We start from the raw sequence: 12,637 nt of genomic DNA, 5'->3' as shown, positions 1-12,637 counted from the left end.
GGGAGCCATAACTCTTTTTTTTTTCTTTTTTGTGTTCGGTGAGGTAGGGGTCCTAGGAGGGGAGCATAATGTGGCATCCGTAGAAATGCAAAAACAATACCACTCTTTCTTAAAAAATCAGGATTTTTGCCGTGTGCTCATTGCCGAGTGTTACACTCGGCAAAGGGTTCGCCGAGTATTTTTGAGGCTTTGCTGAGTGCCCCAGGCACTCGGCAATGTTCATGTCTCCCGTAGTGGTACCTATAGATGTTTAATGAGATGACAATAAAAAATATGAAGTAGTTATAAATTGGTTTAAGTCAACATTATTAGAAAAAGAATCCGCCATCATTCTAGTACTTCTGTAATATAGATTGAATCCGCCATCATTCTAGCACTAACCACCAAGCCTCATGAATCACAACCTGCAAGCACCTCAAACTAATAGATTGACACGCTGTGCTAGAAGAATTATTAATTTCCATAGCACAAACAGGCTTTTTCATTTCATTAGGCTTTGGTGCTAGTGTTGGAGCCCGAAATTAGCAGCAAGCCGATCAGGCTGGGACCGACCGGTAAGAGGGACCGACCGGTAAGAACGGTTCCTCCAAGCGGTCTAACCGGTACTGGGTCCTGTAGCCGGTCTGGCAAGACCAACCGGTCTAACCCGTTTAGCTAGGCGGTGGTCTGACCGGTCCAACCCTAGTCCAAGTAGATTTGAGAAATCCTTGTAGATAAAGATTTGTAAAAGGATTTTCTTGTGGGGCAAGACCTCCCCACCCTATAAATATGAAGGGCCACGGTCAATTGAGGCTAACACCCAATCAAACAAAACATTTATCTTTACTTTTATCTACAAACCCTAATCTTTTCCATCCTCTTTGCTTTCCTCCACCTCGACGGCAGTTGAGAACATTCTGAGTGGCCTGCCAACCTCAGAGCAACCCTAGGCGCATCATCCCTGACGGGTCCCTCCCGGGGTGGTGAACATAAGTTTTCGCGTTGCCCCTGTGCAAACCAGTCTGACCAGCTTCCCTGACCGGTATGACCGGCCAGAGCCAAGAGCCTCGCAAGCTGAAATTCCACCGCACGTGATCTAGCGCAATTCGGTGTGTTGGCTAGAAAAAGCGTCAACACATTTTTGGCAACTCTGCTAGGAAAGAAAGATCTGGTTTCTATAACCGTTGTATCATACCCTAGCTAGATGAGATCTACTATGGAAATCGACAAGGACAACATCATTATGGCCTCCATTGAAGATATCAGTGAAGAAGAGGGCCAAAAGTATTTGGCAGCAGAGGAGTACTTCAAGACGCAGTTCTTCATGGGCTTCAAGAAGGACCGCCACGGCACGGTGACAAGAGTGCAAGACTTCGTGATGCCCTCATTCAAGATGAGCGACAACAAGGTTGAGGTAATAAGCAATGTAAGCAAATCACCCCTCAACCAATCCGCAATTAATGATAAGTTTAGTACTGCTATTAAGGATCAGGATGAGGTCGTTGCATCTTTAGTTGCACGTTTAGAGAAAGTGGTGAAGGGAAATCTGTTGAATCTACTAATTTTACTAATAACACCCTTCCTCAAATCGACCAACGTGGGGTGGTACATCCTAGTTCGTCAACTGCGCTAGGGGAAAATCCTACATATGGCATGCCTGCCAACTTTTTTCAGGGTCAGACGCCACCACCGATGCAACCACCAAAGCTGAACATGGCTGGAGCAGTCCGACCGGTCCTGGCGAGCGGTCCGACCGGTTTGACCGGTCAGACCGGTCAACTGGCGGTCATACCTGACCAACCTGAACCGCTTGTTGTTGTGCCTAGTTCAGCTGCTCCTAGTCGTACTAGTGAACCTGGGAAAACTGCACCTTCGTTCAACACAATAGCATACACATCACCGTCTATTCCTCATACTAGTGTGTCATCTAATGGCATACCAAATGATGTGTTTAATGGCCTTCATCGTATTTAGAATAGTAACCCACCCCACGTAAATAGCGTGAATACGGTAGCTACAATGCAACAACAGCCAAATAGTTCTACTGAATTCACTAAATATAAAGAAGATTTGACTATTATGATGAGAAGCAAGCTTGGCATCGATATTGGTAATTCTGAATTGTATCAAAAACCTTATCATGCTGATTTTGATGTTGTTCCCTTTCCCCCTAGTTGGCGGGTGCCTGATTTTGTTAAATTTAATGGTGAAGGCAACCGCACTAATTGGGAACATATCAATCAATATATTGCTCAACTAGGTGAAGCGGGTTCCTATAATGTCTGAAAGTGTGATTATTCTCTTTGTCTTTAACTGGAACAGCCTTTGCTTGGTTTTCTTCTTTAGCTCCTAGTTCTAATGACTCTTGGGATCAATTAGAACAGAAATTTCAAGATCACGGAGCTTTCAATTGAAATTGATGGATTTGACATCGGTTAGACAAGCTAGAGATGAATCAATTTCTGAATACATAAAACAATTCAAAGAAACTAAAAACCATTGCTTTAATTTATCAATTTCTGATATGGATCTAGTTGATCTTGCTTTCAAGGGTTTAAGGTCATCTATTAGGGATAGGCTACATGGAGATAATTTTCTTTCGGTTGCACAAGTGCACGTGAGAGCTACGGTGCAAGAAAACCGAACGAATAGAGAGAAAGAAAGCTTTAAATCTCGTCGGTCTAATATGCATGCTATTGAATATGATTCTTGTAATATTCCTAAAAGATAGAAATATTAAATTGATTGAAATTTCAAAAATTTTAAAAAAATTGTTTGAATTGTGTGCTTATTTGAAAATGGAAGACAAATTCTACTCTCATCTAGAAATTCCCTAATAAATTAAATCTCAATTTAATTTCAAAACATGTGTGCTAGTTTGATTTGGCTCTTTTTGGTTTTTGTTGGATTGTAAAAATGAGTGTCTTTCAATTTTGAATCCAATTCAAAATTCAAACTAAATATAAAAACAAAACCTAACTAACCTAACCAGGCTGTTTCGAAGCCAAACCGGCCTAGCCCGCCTAACCTCACCCTCTCTCCCACAATGACCCAGCAGACCAGCCCAGCAACCAGCCTAGTCAACCTGCTAGGCCACCTCTGCCTCTCCCTTTCTTTCCCTTTCGCTAATGCGTGGGTCCCACGCATAAGCTTTTTCCCCTCCCTCGTGCCAGCGCTACCCTCTCTCACTCGCGCCGCACCTGCTGCCTCGCTGGCACCCGCGCTGCGCGCCCGTGACCCCTTCTAAGGCCTTTCGCGGAGGGGGGAAAACCCTATCGTGCCCCTGTAGACCGCAAGCCGCACCCTAAACCCTAGCCTCCAAGCTGTTGGATGGCTGACATGCCATCCTCGGGCGTGGACGCCGAGGATGGATGGTTGTGCTAGCCTGCGCCCCACGCCGTTGCCCTAGCCCCTGGCCGCAGGCTATAAATAGCCCCGACCGGTAGCCTCCCCCTCCATCCGCAGCCCCAAGGCTTCTCCCCTTGCTAGCCGCCGCCACCAGCCTGAGAGGAAGAGAGGTGAGGAGGAGGAGAGAGGAGGAGAATAAGGAAGCCACACTGGAGCAGCAGCCGCCGCCCCGGAGTCGTCGTGCCATGCCGAGGAGGAGCTGGAGCCGCTGCCGCCACCGCACGCCGTCGTGTCGCACCGAAGGGAGGGAGCCGGAGCTAAGAAGGACCGCAAGCATGCCACCATCATCATCAAGCTGGCCACGTTCTACTTCGTCGTCCCGTCATGAGTGCCGTCACCCCCTCTCCCACATCCTTCCCTTGGCGCCTCAGTCCGACCTTTGCACCGCCGCCTTGTTTTGCCTACCCGGTCGTCGAGCCGCTTTGCAGGGACCGCCGCTGCCACTGCTTGTCCATGTCGTGGCCGCCGCGGATGCAAGCTGCCAGTGCTCCGTGCGCCACCACAGTTGTGCCACGGCTGGAGGGTTAGCCCATGACCACGCACATGCCGGCGGCGCCGTTCGCGCCGCACCGCATCCTACCGCGCCCTTTGGTCGGGTCGCAGCCTTGTCTGCGCCTGCAACCCCGCACTGCGCTTGCCCCACTACGCCACCCCACGCGCCGCTGACCCACATCGTGCCTGCCTTCGCCGTCGTGCCACACCATGACATCGTGGGTGCGGTCATCGGCGCTCGCGCCATGATGTCGCGCCGCAGCCACTCCATGCCTTAGCCAATCGCGCGCGGGCCACATGCTCGACTACACGAGCGTGGCGCATGGGATCTGGCCAGCACACCGGATCCCGGGCTAACCCTGTGTGGCCACGTGTGCGCCACATGGCAGTGCCGTAGACTAGGATGACCATGTGGTTGCCACATGGAGCCACATGGCTCTGACATGTTAAAGAGCCAGGCCCACTCGTGGGGCCTACTAACAGACAATGGGGCCCACTGACTAGTGGGGCCCAACGGCTGACCGGTGAGGCCCAGTTGGCCGTTGATCGGGTCAACACTGACCAAGTCAACGCTGAGGTCAACGGACATGTGGCACCCTCCTGTGCTGTCAGGTGGCGCAACCAAAAGCTGTCATGTGTCACCCTAATTAATGAATTTCTGAAATTAATTGAATAATTAAATAAATCCTTTAATCTTTAAAAATTCATAACTAATTCATTTGAACTCAGAAAAATATGAAGCCAGTTGCATTAAATTCGTTAAATGGAGCCCATGTTGTTTGTAGCTAGTTGGATGTTATTTGGATTTTATAAATTTGGCTCTTCTTTGAATTTTTGCCTAGATGTAATGCTGATTAATTTATATTGCACCGTATCTCGTTCTGTTCATACCCGAGCGACGACACAGAAGTATCTCAAGACCCTGACTACACCGAGGAGGATCCCAACGTCTATGGATAAGGTGTCATGTCACTCTCAATCATATAAATCATATGCATGCTGAGTTGCTAGCGCTTTATTTATGATGCTTGGATGATGATTGATTGCATAGCCTATGTTTCTAGCCATCCCTTGGTAATTGTTTATCCTATTTTCCTTGTTACCTACTTGTGGACTAGCTACAGAACATTAGCTAGCCACCTTACTTATATCCATATACATGCTTTTGAGTTATGGATGGGCATATTCCATGGCTTTTGTGATGGGATTTCTTGTACACTCTCGCATGTGTTTTGGGTGAGTGTGATTCCTTGACGTGTTTTGATGGGAGAGAGCCATGGTTGGTAGTAAGGAGAGCCTTGCCAGGGGAGAGCATTCTGGACTCTCTCCACCCCCTCTCCCCCGTACCTGTGGCGGGTACCTTGTTTGAAACTGAGGAGTAGGTGGCATACTTGTACGTTGCAGGTGCTTCAGCACATGCTAGTTGAGTTGAGTGCTCGCTCTCAGCCCCTAAGGACCGAGTTAGTTTACCACCAGTCACAGTATCTATTATCATACATACCGTTCACCTTGTTATGGGAGGGGTTTGGTCCGAGACTAGTGGTGGATAGTGCTCATCCTGTATGCGGATTGGTGGATCGGTGTAAGGAGTTCAAGGCGTTGACCTGCTCTGACCATACTGCACCCCGGTGTGGGTAGGTTTCACAGCTTTGAGGTCCTCAACTGGTGACCGCGTGCCTTGCAGTTGAGGATGGTTCTAGACTTGAGGAAATAGGAGAGTGCTATCCATTATTGGGGCTCCAGCCGTTAGGTGGGGTTTCGATGGATCACTACCATTTAGGCTCCATCCGTGCGGGTATAGCTATACAACCTCTGCATAGTGTATAAACCGAAAGTTATAGTCCGTGTCCACAGGTTAGGTGCTGTTGACTACCGCTACTTCTAACTAGACTTATATTTATACTTCTACCTTCCCTTTTTGAGATAGGTCGGCATTTGCCATTCAGATTTGAGGGAAGGGAGCTCTCACATCGCCTAGTGTGTTTGGGTGCTAGATTCTTGGGTGAAGGATCTGGTGATTTGTGACAACTTACTTGATATGAGGTGTTGACCTCGGAGATGGTATTGCTTTGATGCATCCTTAACTGCTGCTGCATATACCTCTATAGCCATATAAGGTTGATCCATGCATTTAGTATTATTCCCCCATTTTCCTTGGCTTTCTGCTTTTGAGAGTTGACATGGCCTACCCACTTCCCATGTAGATGGTGGCTTTTTAGGGTTGGAGCCCGACTATGACTTCGACAACAATGGATGGGAAGACTAGGGATGGTCCCTCGCTCAAGTCACCTCTGGAAGTGTTGTTCGCCATGCTACATGTTTCCGCTATGTAGATATTTTACCTTTCATGATTCAGTCCTGATAGACTTGTACCGGCATGAACCGAGGTGTTGTACTCGATATTTATGATATTGTTAGTCTGTTGCTATTCTATATTTCTGTGCTGGTATAGATTTGTACTATCTAAGACAAGGATTCGCATGTGATAGTCTTCCTAGGACTATCACGGAGGTGCATAGGCTTGAATTCACAGAAATGGAAATTCGGGTCATTTCAATTTTGATAGTTCGAACGACGATGATAATAATATGTATGTTGCTGAGTTCATGTGGCCTTCTAAGGCTAAAACTTACTCTTGTTCATCTCTTAAACCAGCTCATAAGGGTCAGCAAGAAGAAGTAAAATTTACTTTTGATGTTTCCAAATGTGATCGCATATTTGATGAATTGCTTAAGCTTGGAAACATTAAGATATCTCATATCATACCTCCACTTGAAGAGTTGAAAAAGTGTGCATATTGCAAGTTCCATAATTCTTTTTCGCATGATACTAATGATTGCAATGTGTTTTGTTGACAGGTTCAATCGGACATAAATGAAGGTACTGGTTCGGCCGCATCAAGCTGAAGCAACCAAAGGCAAGAATGTGGTAGTTAGGGAAGAGAAGCCCGATTTGAGGGGCAAAGAGCTGACATGGGAAGTGGCTTATGAGATGACTCTTGATGGCAGAGAGTCATTCAAGATTACCATGAGAGCTTCTGAACAAGGGGGGCAAGGGTCGACCTCACCAACTGGTCAAAGATTGTTTGAGCCTGCTGAACAAGACAAACCAGTCAGACCGGTTCAGGCTATCGGTGAGACCGGTCCGGCAAAGGGCCGCCCCCGAATGATGAAACCTAAGCATCCGAAGATTGGAATATGGAAGCTTAACTTGGCAAAGGATCAGGGGAGTGATGCAAAAGAAAAAAAATTACATTTGATAAGCTTTTGGCCAAGTATTCCCATAAAAAGGCCGTTACAAGTGATTGGCTGTTAAAAAAAAGGAATGAGGTCACCCATGCGCCAAGAGGGGCCGGTTTTGCCTCCAAGAGCAACTACAAGGCAGAAGGGTGAGTATTCCCAGTAGAAGCAGCACCCTATCACATCATGGGCTCCTCCAACGTTGAATCCTCCATGGCCGGTGTGGGATGACAATGGGGTGATGTGGGTACCTTACCAATCGATACATCAGCAGTCTTTTCATCCTAGATGGGGAGAACCAAGGAGGTCAGCTTTGGATAGAGTATCACGCCCCATTCATGATTGTTTGGTGCCTTGCCAATCAGGTTGGAGCCAACAGGCTCAATTGGTCAAACCATCCTACCCTAACTGGTCTGACCAGTCTGCCCTGGCACCCAGGTCATTTCCTCCGAGGCAAGTGTATCATCCCAAGAAGAAAGAGGAGGAGGTGCAGAACATGGATATTGATCCAGAGAGGACTCCAAGCAAGGATATAATCTAGATTGGGTGCATGAAGGTCCCCATTGAGGATGGTGGCAAAAGGCCAATTGTCATAGACAATAAGGCTAAGACATCTATCCAAAGGGCCCCTGCTGCTAATGATCATGAGGCCAACAGTAGTAGTTGTAGCTCCAAATACTTCTTACCAAGGTGGTGTCCTCCCGGTTTGACTTGCACACAAAGGAGGAGGCTTCAAAGATTGTGGTTCCAGGAGAAAAAGGAGCAAGAGCTGGAGAAATAGAGAGACGAGACCTTCAACAAGTACAGACCCATGGTTCCACAGGGGAAGGAGTGGAAGGTCAAGGTTGATGCCCAGCCAGCACGTACACCGGTCACACCAGCTGAGTCACAAGTCAGACCAGTCGAGACACCAGCGCCAGCGGTTGAGCCGGTCAGACCGGCCGTGGAACCGGTCCAACCGGTTGAGCTAGAGATATCGCCCGGTTTCACTTCTTCTACTCCTGTGGCTTGTGACAATGAGTTAACATCAGTTCCTGAAATAGAAGACAATGAGCAACTTGTTGATTACAGGTCTTCACCTGAGTGCATGAACTTTGATATCAATGTGGTGCATATATCTGCGGATGGTTATGCTATTTTGGAGGAATAATTGGCTCATCTTGATTTTGGACCTAAGGAAGCTACATTCCAGAAGCCTAAAGCTACTGATAATCATCTGAAGACATTGTACATGAAGGGTCACATCAATGGGAAACCAATTTCTCGAATGTTAGTAGATGGAGGGGCGATTGTTAACTTGATGCCCTATTCTTTGTTCAAGAAATTGGGTGGTTTAGATGAGGAGCTGATCAAGACCAACATGACCATCAGCGATGTAAGAGGAGGTGAGCCTATGGGAGCTAAAGGTGTCGTCTCTATGGAGCTCACCGTCGGGAGCAAGACATTGTCTACCTCTTTCTTCGTTACCGAGACTCAACATAACTTTAGCTTGATCTTGGATCGTGATTGGATACATGCGAATCAATGCATTCCTTCTACATTGCATCAATTTATTCAATGGGTAGGTAATGAAGTAGAGGTTGTGCATGGTGATACATCGGCTTGTGTTGCTGTAGCTATTAGTTCTACCATAGGCATACATGATAATGTTAAATGTTTATCTAGTTTAGACCTTTCTGATTATGAGCTCATCATTTGTACTAAAGATGGCTTTGTCCCTGCTATCCTAAAGCTGGTCGAAAATCAGCTAAACCATCTCATGTGATTTAATGGATAAGAATCTGGAGTGGTTGCAGCAGAGACTTGAACATTATCGGGCGCATAAGAATGATACGTGTGAAGCCATTGAAGATTTTGATGATATGAGTAAATTGGCATAAGGGTTTATGTCGGCTGATCCTTTAGAGGAGGTAGATATTGGTGATGGCACCGTACCTAGGCTGACATTTGTAAACAAGAATCTTGAGCCTGCTTTTAAGGTTGAGTTAATTGGATTATTGAATGTCGACTGTTTTGCATGGAATTATCATGAGATGCCTGGTTTAAGCCGTGAGTTAGTTGAGCATCACCTGCCCATCAAACCTGGTTTTAGACCTCATAAACAACCTGCTAGGCGATTTAATCCTATCATACATGACCGAGTTAAAGAAGAAATTAATCTGTTGCTAGATGCTAAGTTTATTAGGCCTTGTCGATATGCTGATTGGATTTCCAATATTGTGCCTGTTGAGAAGGTATGGGTAAGCTCAGAGTTTGCATTGATTTTAGAGATCTTAATAGAGCTACTCCTAAAGATGAATATCCTATGCCTATAGCTGATATACTTATTAATGCTGCTTCTGGACATAGAGTTATTAGCTTTCTTGATAGTAATGCTGGATATAATCAAATCTTTATGGTTGAAAAGGATATTTCCAAAATGGCATTTGTATATCCAAGATTTGTTGGTTTATTTGAGTAGGTAGTCATGACTTTGGTTTAAAGAATGCTAATGCTACTTATCAAAGAGCTATGAATTTGATCTTTCATGACTTGCTTGTTGTAATATTAGAAGTTTATATTGATGATATTGTTGTCAAATCGGCTGGTATAGAATCCCATTTAGCTGATTTAAGACTTGTATTTGAGAAAATACATCTATATGGCTTAAAGATGAATCCCCTCAAATGTGCTTTTGGTGTATCGGCTGGAAAGTTATTAGGCTTCATTGTACATGAAAATGGCATAAAGAAAGATTCTAATAAAATTGAGTCTATTAGAAAAGTACAAGCTCCTACCTGCAAGAAAGAGTTGTAGAAGTTCTTGGGCAAAGTAAATTACTTGAGAAGGTTTATTTGTAATTTGTCCGAGAAGGTGAATGTTTTTACTCCTATTCTTCGGTTGAAAAATAAAGCTGAATTTACTTGGGGGGCAAAACAATAAGAGGCTTTTGAGAAAATCAAGCACCACCCGTTCTTCAAGCACCAAAGAGTGAGGTTCCTTTCAGATTATATGTGGCAGCTGAAGAAGGTGTTATTAGGGCTGTTTTGACTCAAGAGACCGAAGGCATGGAGCATATTGTTACATATGTGAGTAGAAGATTATTGGATGCCGAAACATGGTATACATTTATTGACAAGTTATGTTTATCATTATATTATGCTTGTACCAAGTTGAGGCATTATTTGTTATCGAATACTTGCATAGTAGCATACCAAACCGACATAATTAAATACATGTTGCATAGACCAATTTTGAGTGGTAGAATCGGCAAATGGGCTTATGCTGTCATTGAATATGATTTGGTATGTGAACTTTTGAAATCCATGAAAGGCTAAATTGTAGCTGATTTTATTGTTGAGCATAGAATTAATGAGCAACTTGATTTAAATGTCGGTTATGCTACTTTTACCCCATGGAAGTTGCACTTTGATGGATCAATTTGCAAAAGTGGTTGTGGTGTTGGTGTTATTCTTATATCACCAAACGGTGCTGAAGCTCTCAACCGGTTGGATTATAAGTACACTAAATAACCAAACCAAATATGAAGCTCTCTTGTTTGGGTTAGAAATTTTTCATAACATGGGAGTGAAACATGTAGAAGCTTATGGTGATTCTTTATTGGTGGTACAACAAGTTTCCAAGGTATGCCAATGCTTAGATGGATTTCTAAATGTTTATCTTAATAAATGTTTAGATATCATATCTTACTTGGATGAGTTTGTTATTTATCATGTAGCAAGAGAAGAGAATCCGAGGGCTAATGCTCTGGCACAACAAGTGTCTGGCTATAATGTTTAGAAAAGAAATTTTCATGAAAGAAAGCCTACATTTTACGAAGTCGAGGGATATGTCCTAGAGGAGCCAGTCCAACCGCTCTCTCCAACCGGTCTGACCGATTCAAATAGTCTGACCGCCCAGACAACTGGTCTGACCGACCTATCTGCTGAAAATCCTACTTCGGCCATTGAATGTTCTAAAGCCATTAAGGATGAAATGGATGGTTGAAGGAAACCTCTTATTGATTATTTACAGAATCCCTGGTGCTCAGTTGACAGAAAAGTCCGACAATGGGCTTTCAAGTTCACTTTGGTTGATGGTGAATTGTATCGTCAAACCGAGGAGGATTTGCTTTTAAAGTGCTTGGATTCTAATCAGGCTAGAGTGGCTATGGGAGAGGTCCATGAAGGGATTTGTGGTACACATCAGTCGGCTCCTAAGATGAAGTGGCTTCTTAGGCAGGCCTGCTTTTATTGGCCTAATATGATAGCCGATTGTTTTCGCTACTACAAAGGATGTGAAGAGTGTCAAAAATTTGGGGATGTCCAGATGGTACCTGCTGTGTTGATGCATCCTATTATTAAGCCATGGCCTTTTCGAGGATGGGGATTGGACTTTGTTGGTAAAATTCATCCTCCTTCATCAAAAGGATATTGTTTTGTGATAGTGGCTACTGATTATTTCACCAAGTGGACCAAAACAATTCCTCTCAAGAATATGACACATCGGAGGTAATTGAGTTTGTTAAAGAGCATATTGTGCATAGATTTGGCATTCCACAAACTTTAACCATGGATCAAAGGACTCCGTTCATGCCTAAAGAGGTGCATGAATTTGTTGGATCCTATGGTATTAAATTTCTCAATTCATCTCCATATTATGCTCAAGCTAATGGTAAAGTTGAGTCTAGCAATAAAATTTTGATTAAGCTCATCAAGAAGAAGGTAGAAGAGAGTCCTAGAAGATGGTATGAGGTATTATCTAAAGCTTTGTGGGCTCATCGTATTTCTAGACATGGTGCAACTAAAGTTACTCCTTTTGAACTTGTCTATGGTCAAGAAGCCGTTTTGCCCGTTGAGGTGAATCTAGGCGCATATAGGTTAGCAAAGCAAAATGATCTTGATGTTGATGTTTATCATCCTTTGATGATGGATAATATTGATGAGCTGACCGACAAGCGATTAGAGGCTTTGAAGGAGATTGAGAAGGATAATATTCGAGTTGCTAGAGCATATAATAAGAAGGTAAAGGCTAAATGTCTCCAAGTTGATGATTTGGTTTGGAAGACAATTCTACCTATACGGACCAAAAGCAATAAATTTGGCAAGTGGTCTCCAAGTTGGGAGGGGCCATACAGGATTGTGAAGGCGCTTTTTGGGAATTCCTATATGGTGGAGACTTTGCAGGGACATCAGCTGCATGGGAGGTACTTAAAGAAGTATTATCCAAGTGTATGACAAGATGCTTAATGTAACATGGCTGGTATCTTTAAATATCGTCCTTAGAATGAATGGCCAGTGGATTCTCTAAAGAACATCATTCTTAGGCTTGTTTTGTTTCCTAGTATGCAATGCTTTACCAAAAAACAGGGGGCATGTGTTGGAGCACGAAATTGGCAGCAAACGGATCAGGCTGGGACCGACCTATCAGACCGGTTCCTCCAGGCGGTCTGACCGGTCCTAGGTCCTATAGCCGGTCTAGCTAGACAAACCAGTCTAACCGATTTAGCTAGGTGGTTTGACTAGTCCAACCCTAGTCCT

General features: G+C 44.5%; 1 pseudogene; it reads left to right on the top strand.

Annotated features, from left to right (window-relative positions):
• The first annotated feature begins 11,426 nt into the window (after window positions 1–11,426).
• Window positions 11,427–12,334, top strand: LOC101772131 (annotated as a pseudogene).
• Window positions 12,335–12,637: the final 303 nt, after the last annotated feature.

This window comes from Setaria italica, chromosome III (assembly GCF_000263155.2).
Source record: "Setaria italica strain Yugu1 chromosome III, Setaria_italica_v2.0, whole genome shotgun sequence".
NCBI lineage: Eukaryota > Viridiplantae > Streptophyta > Magnoliopsida > Poales > Poaceae > Setaria > Setaria italica.
This window is presented reverse-complemented; position numbering and strand designations above follow the sequence as displayed.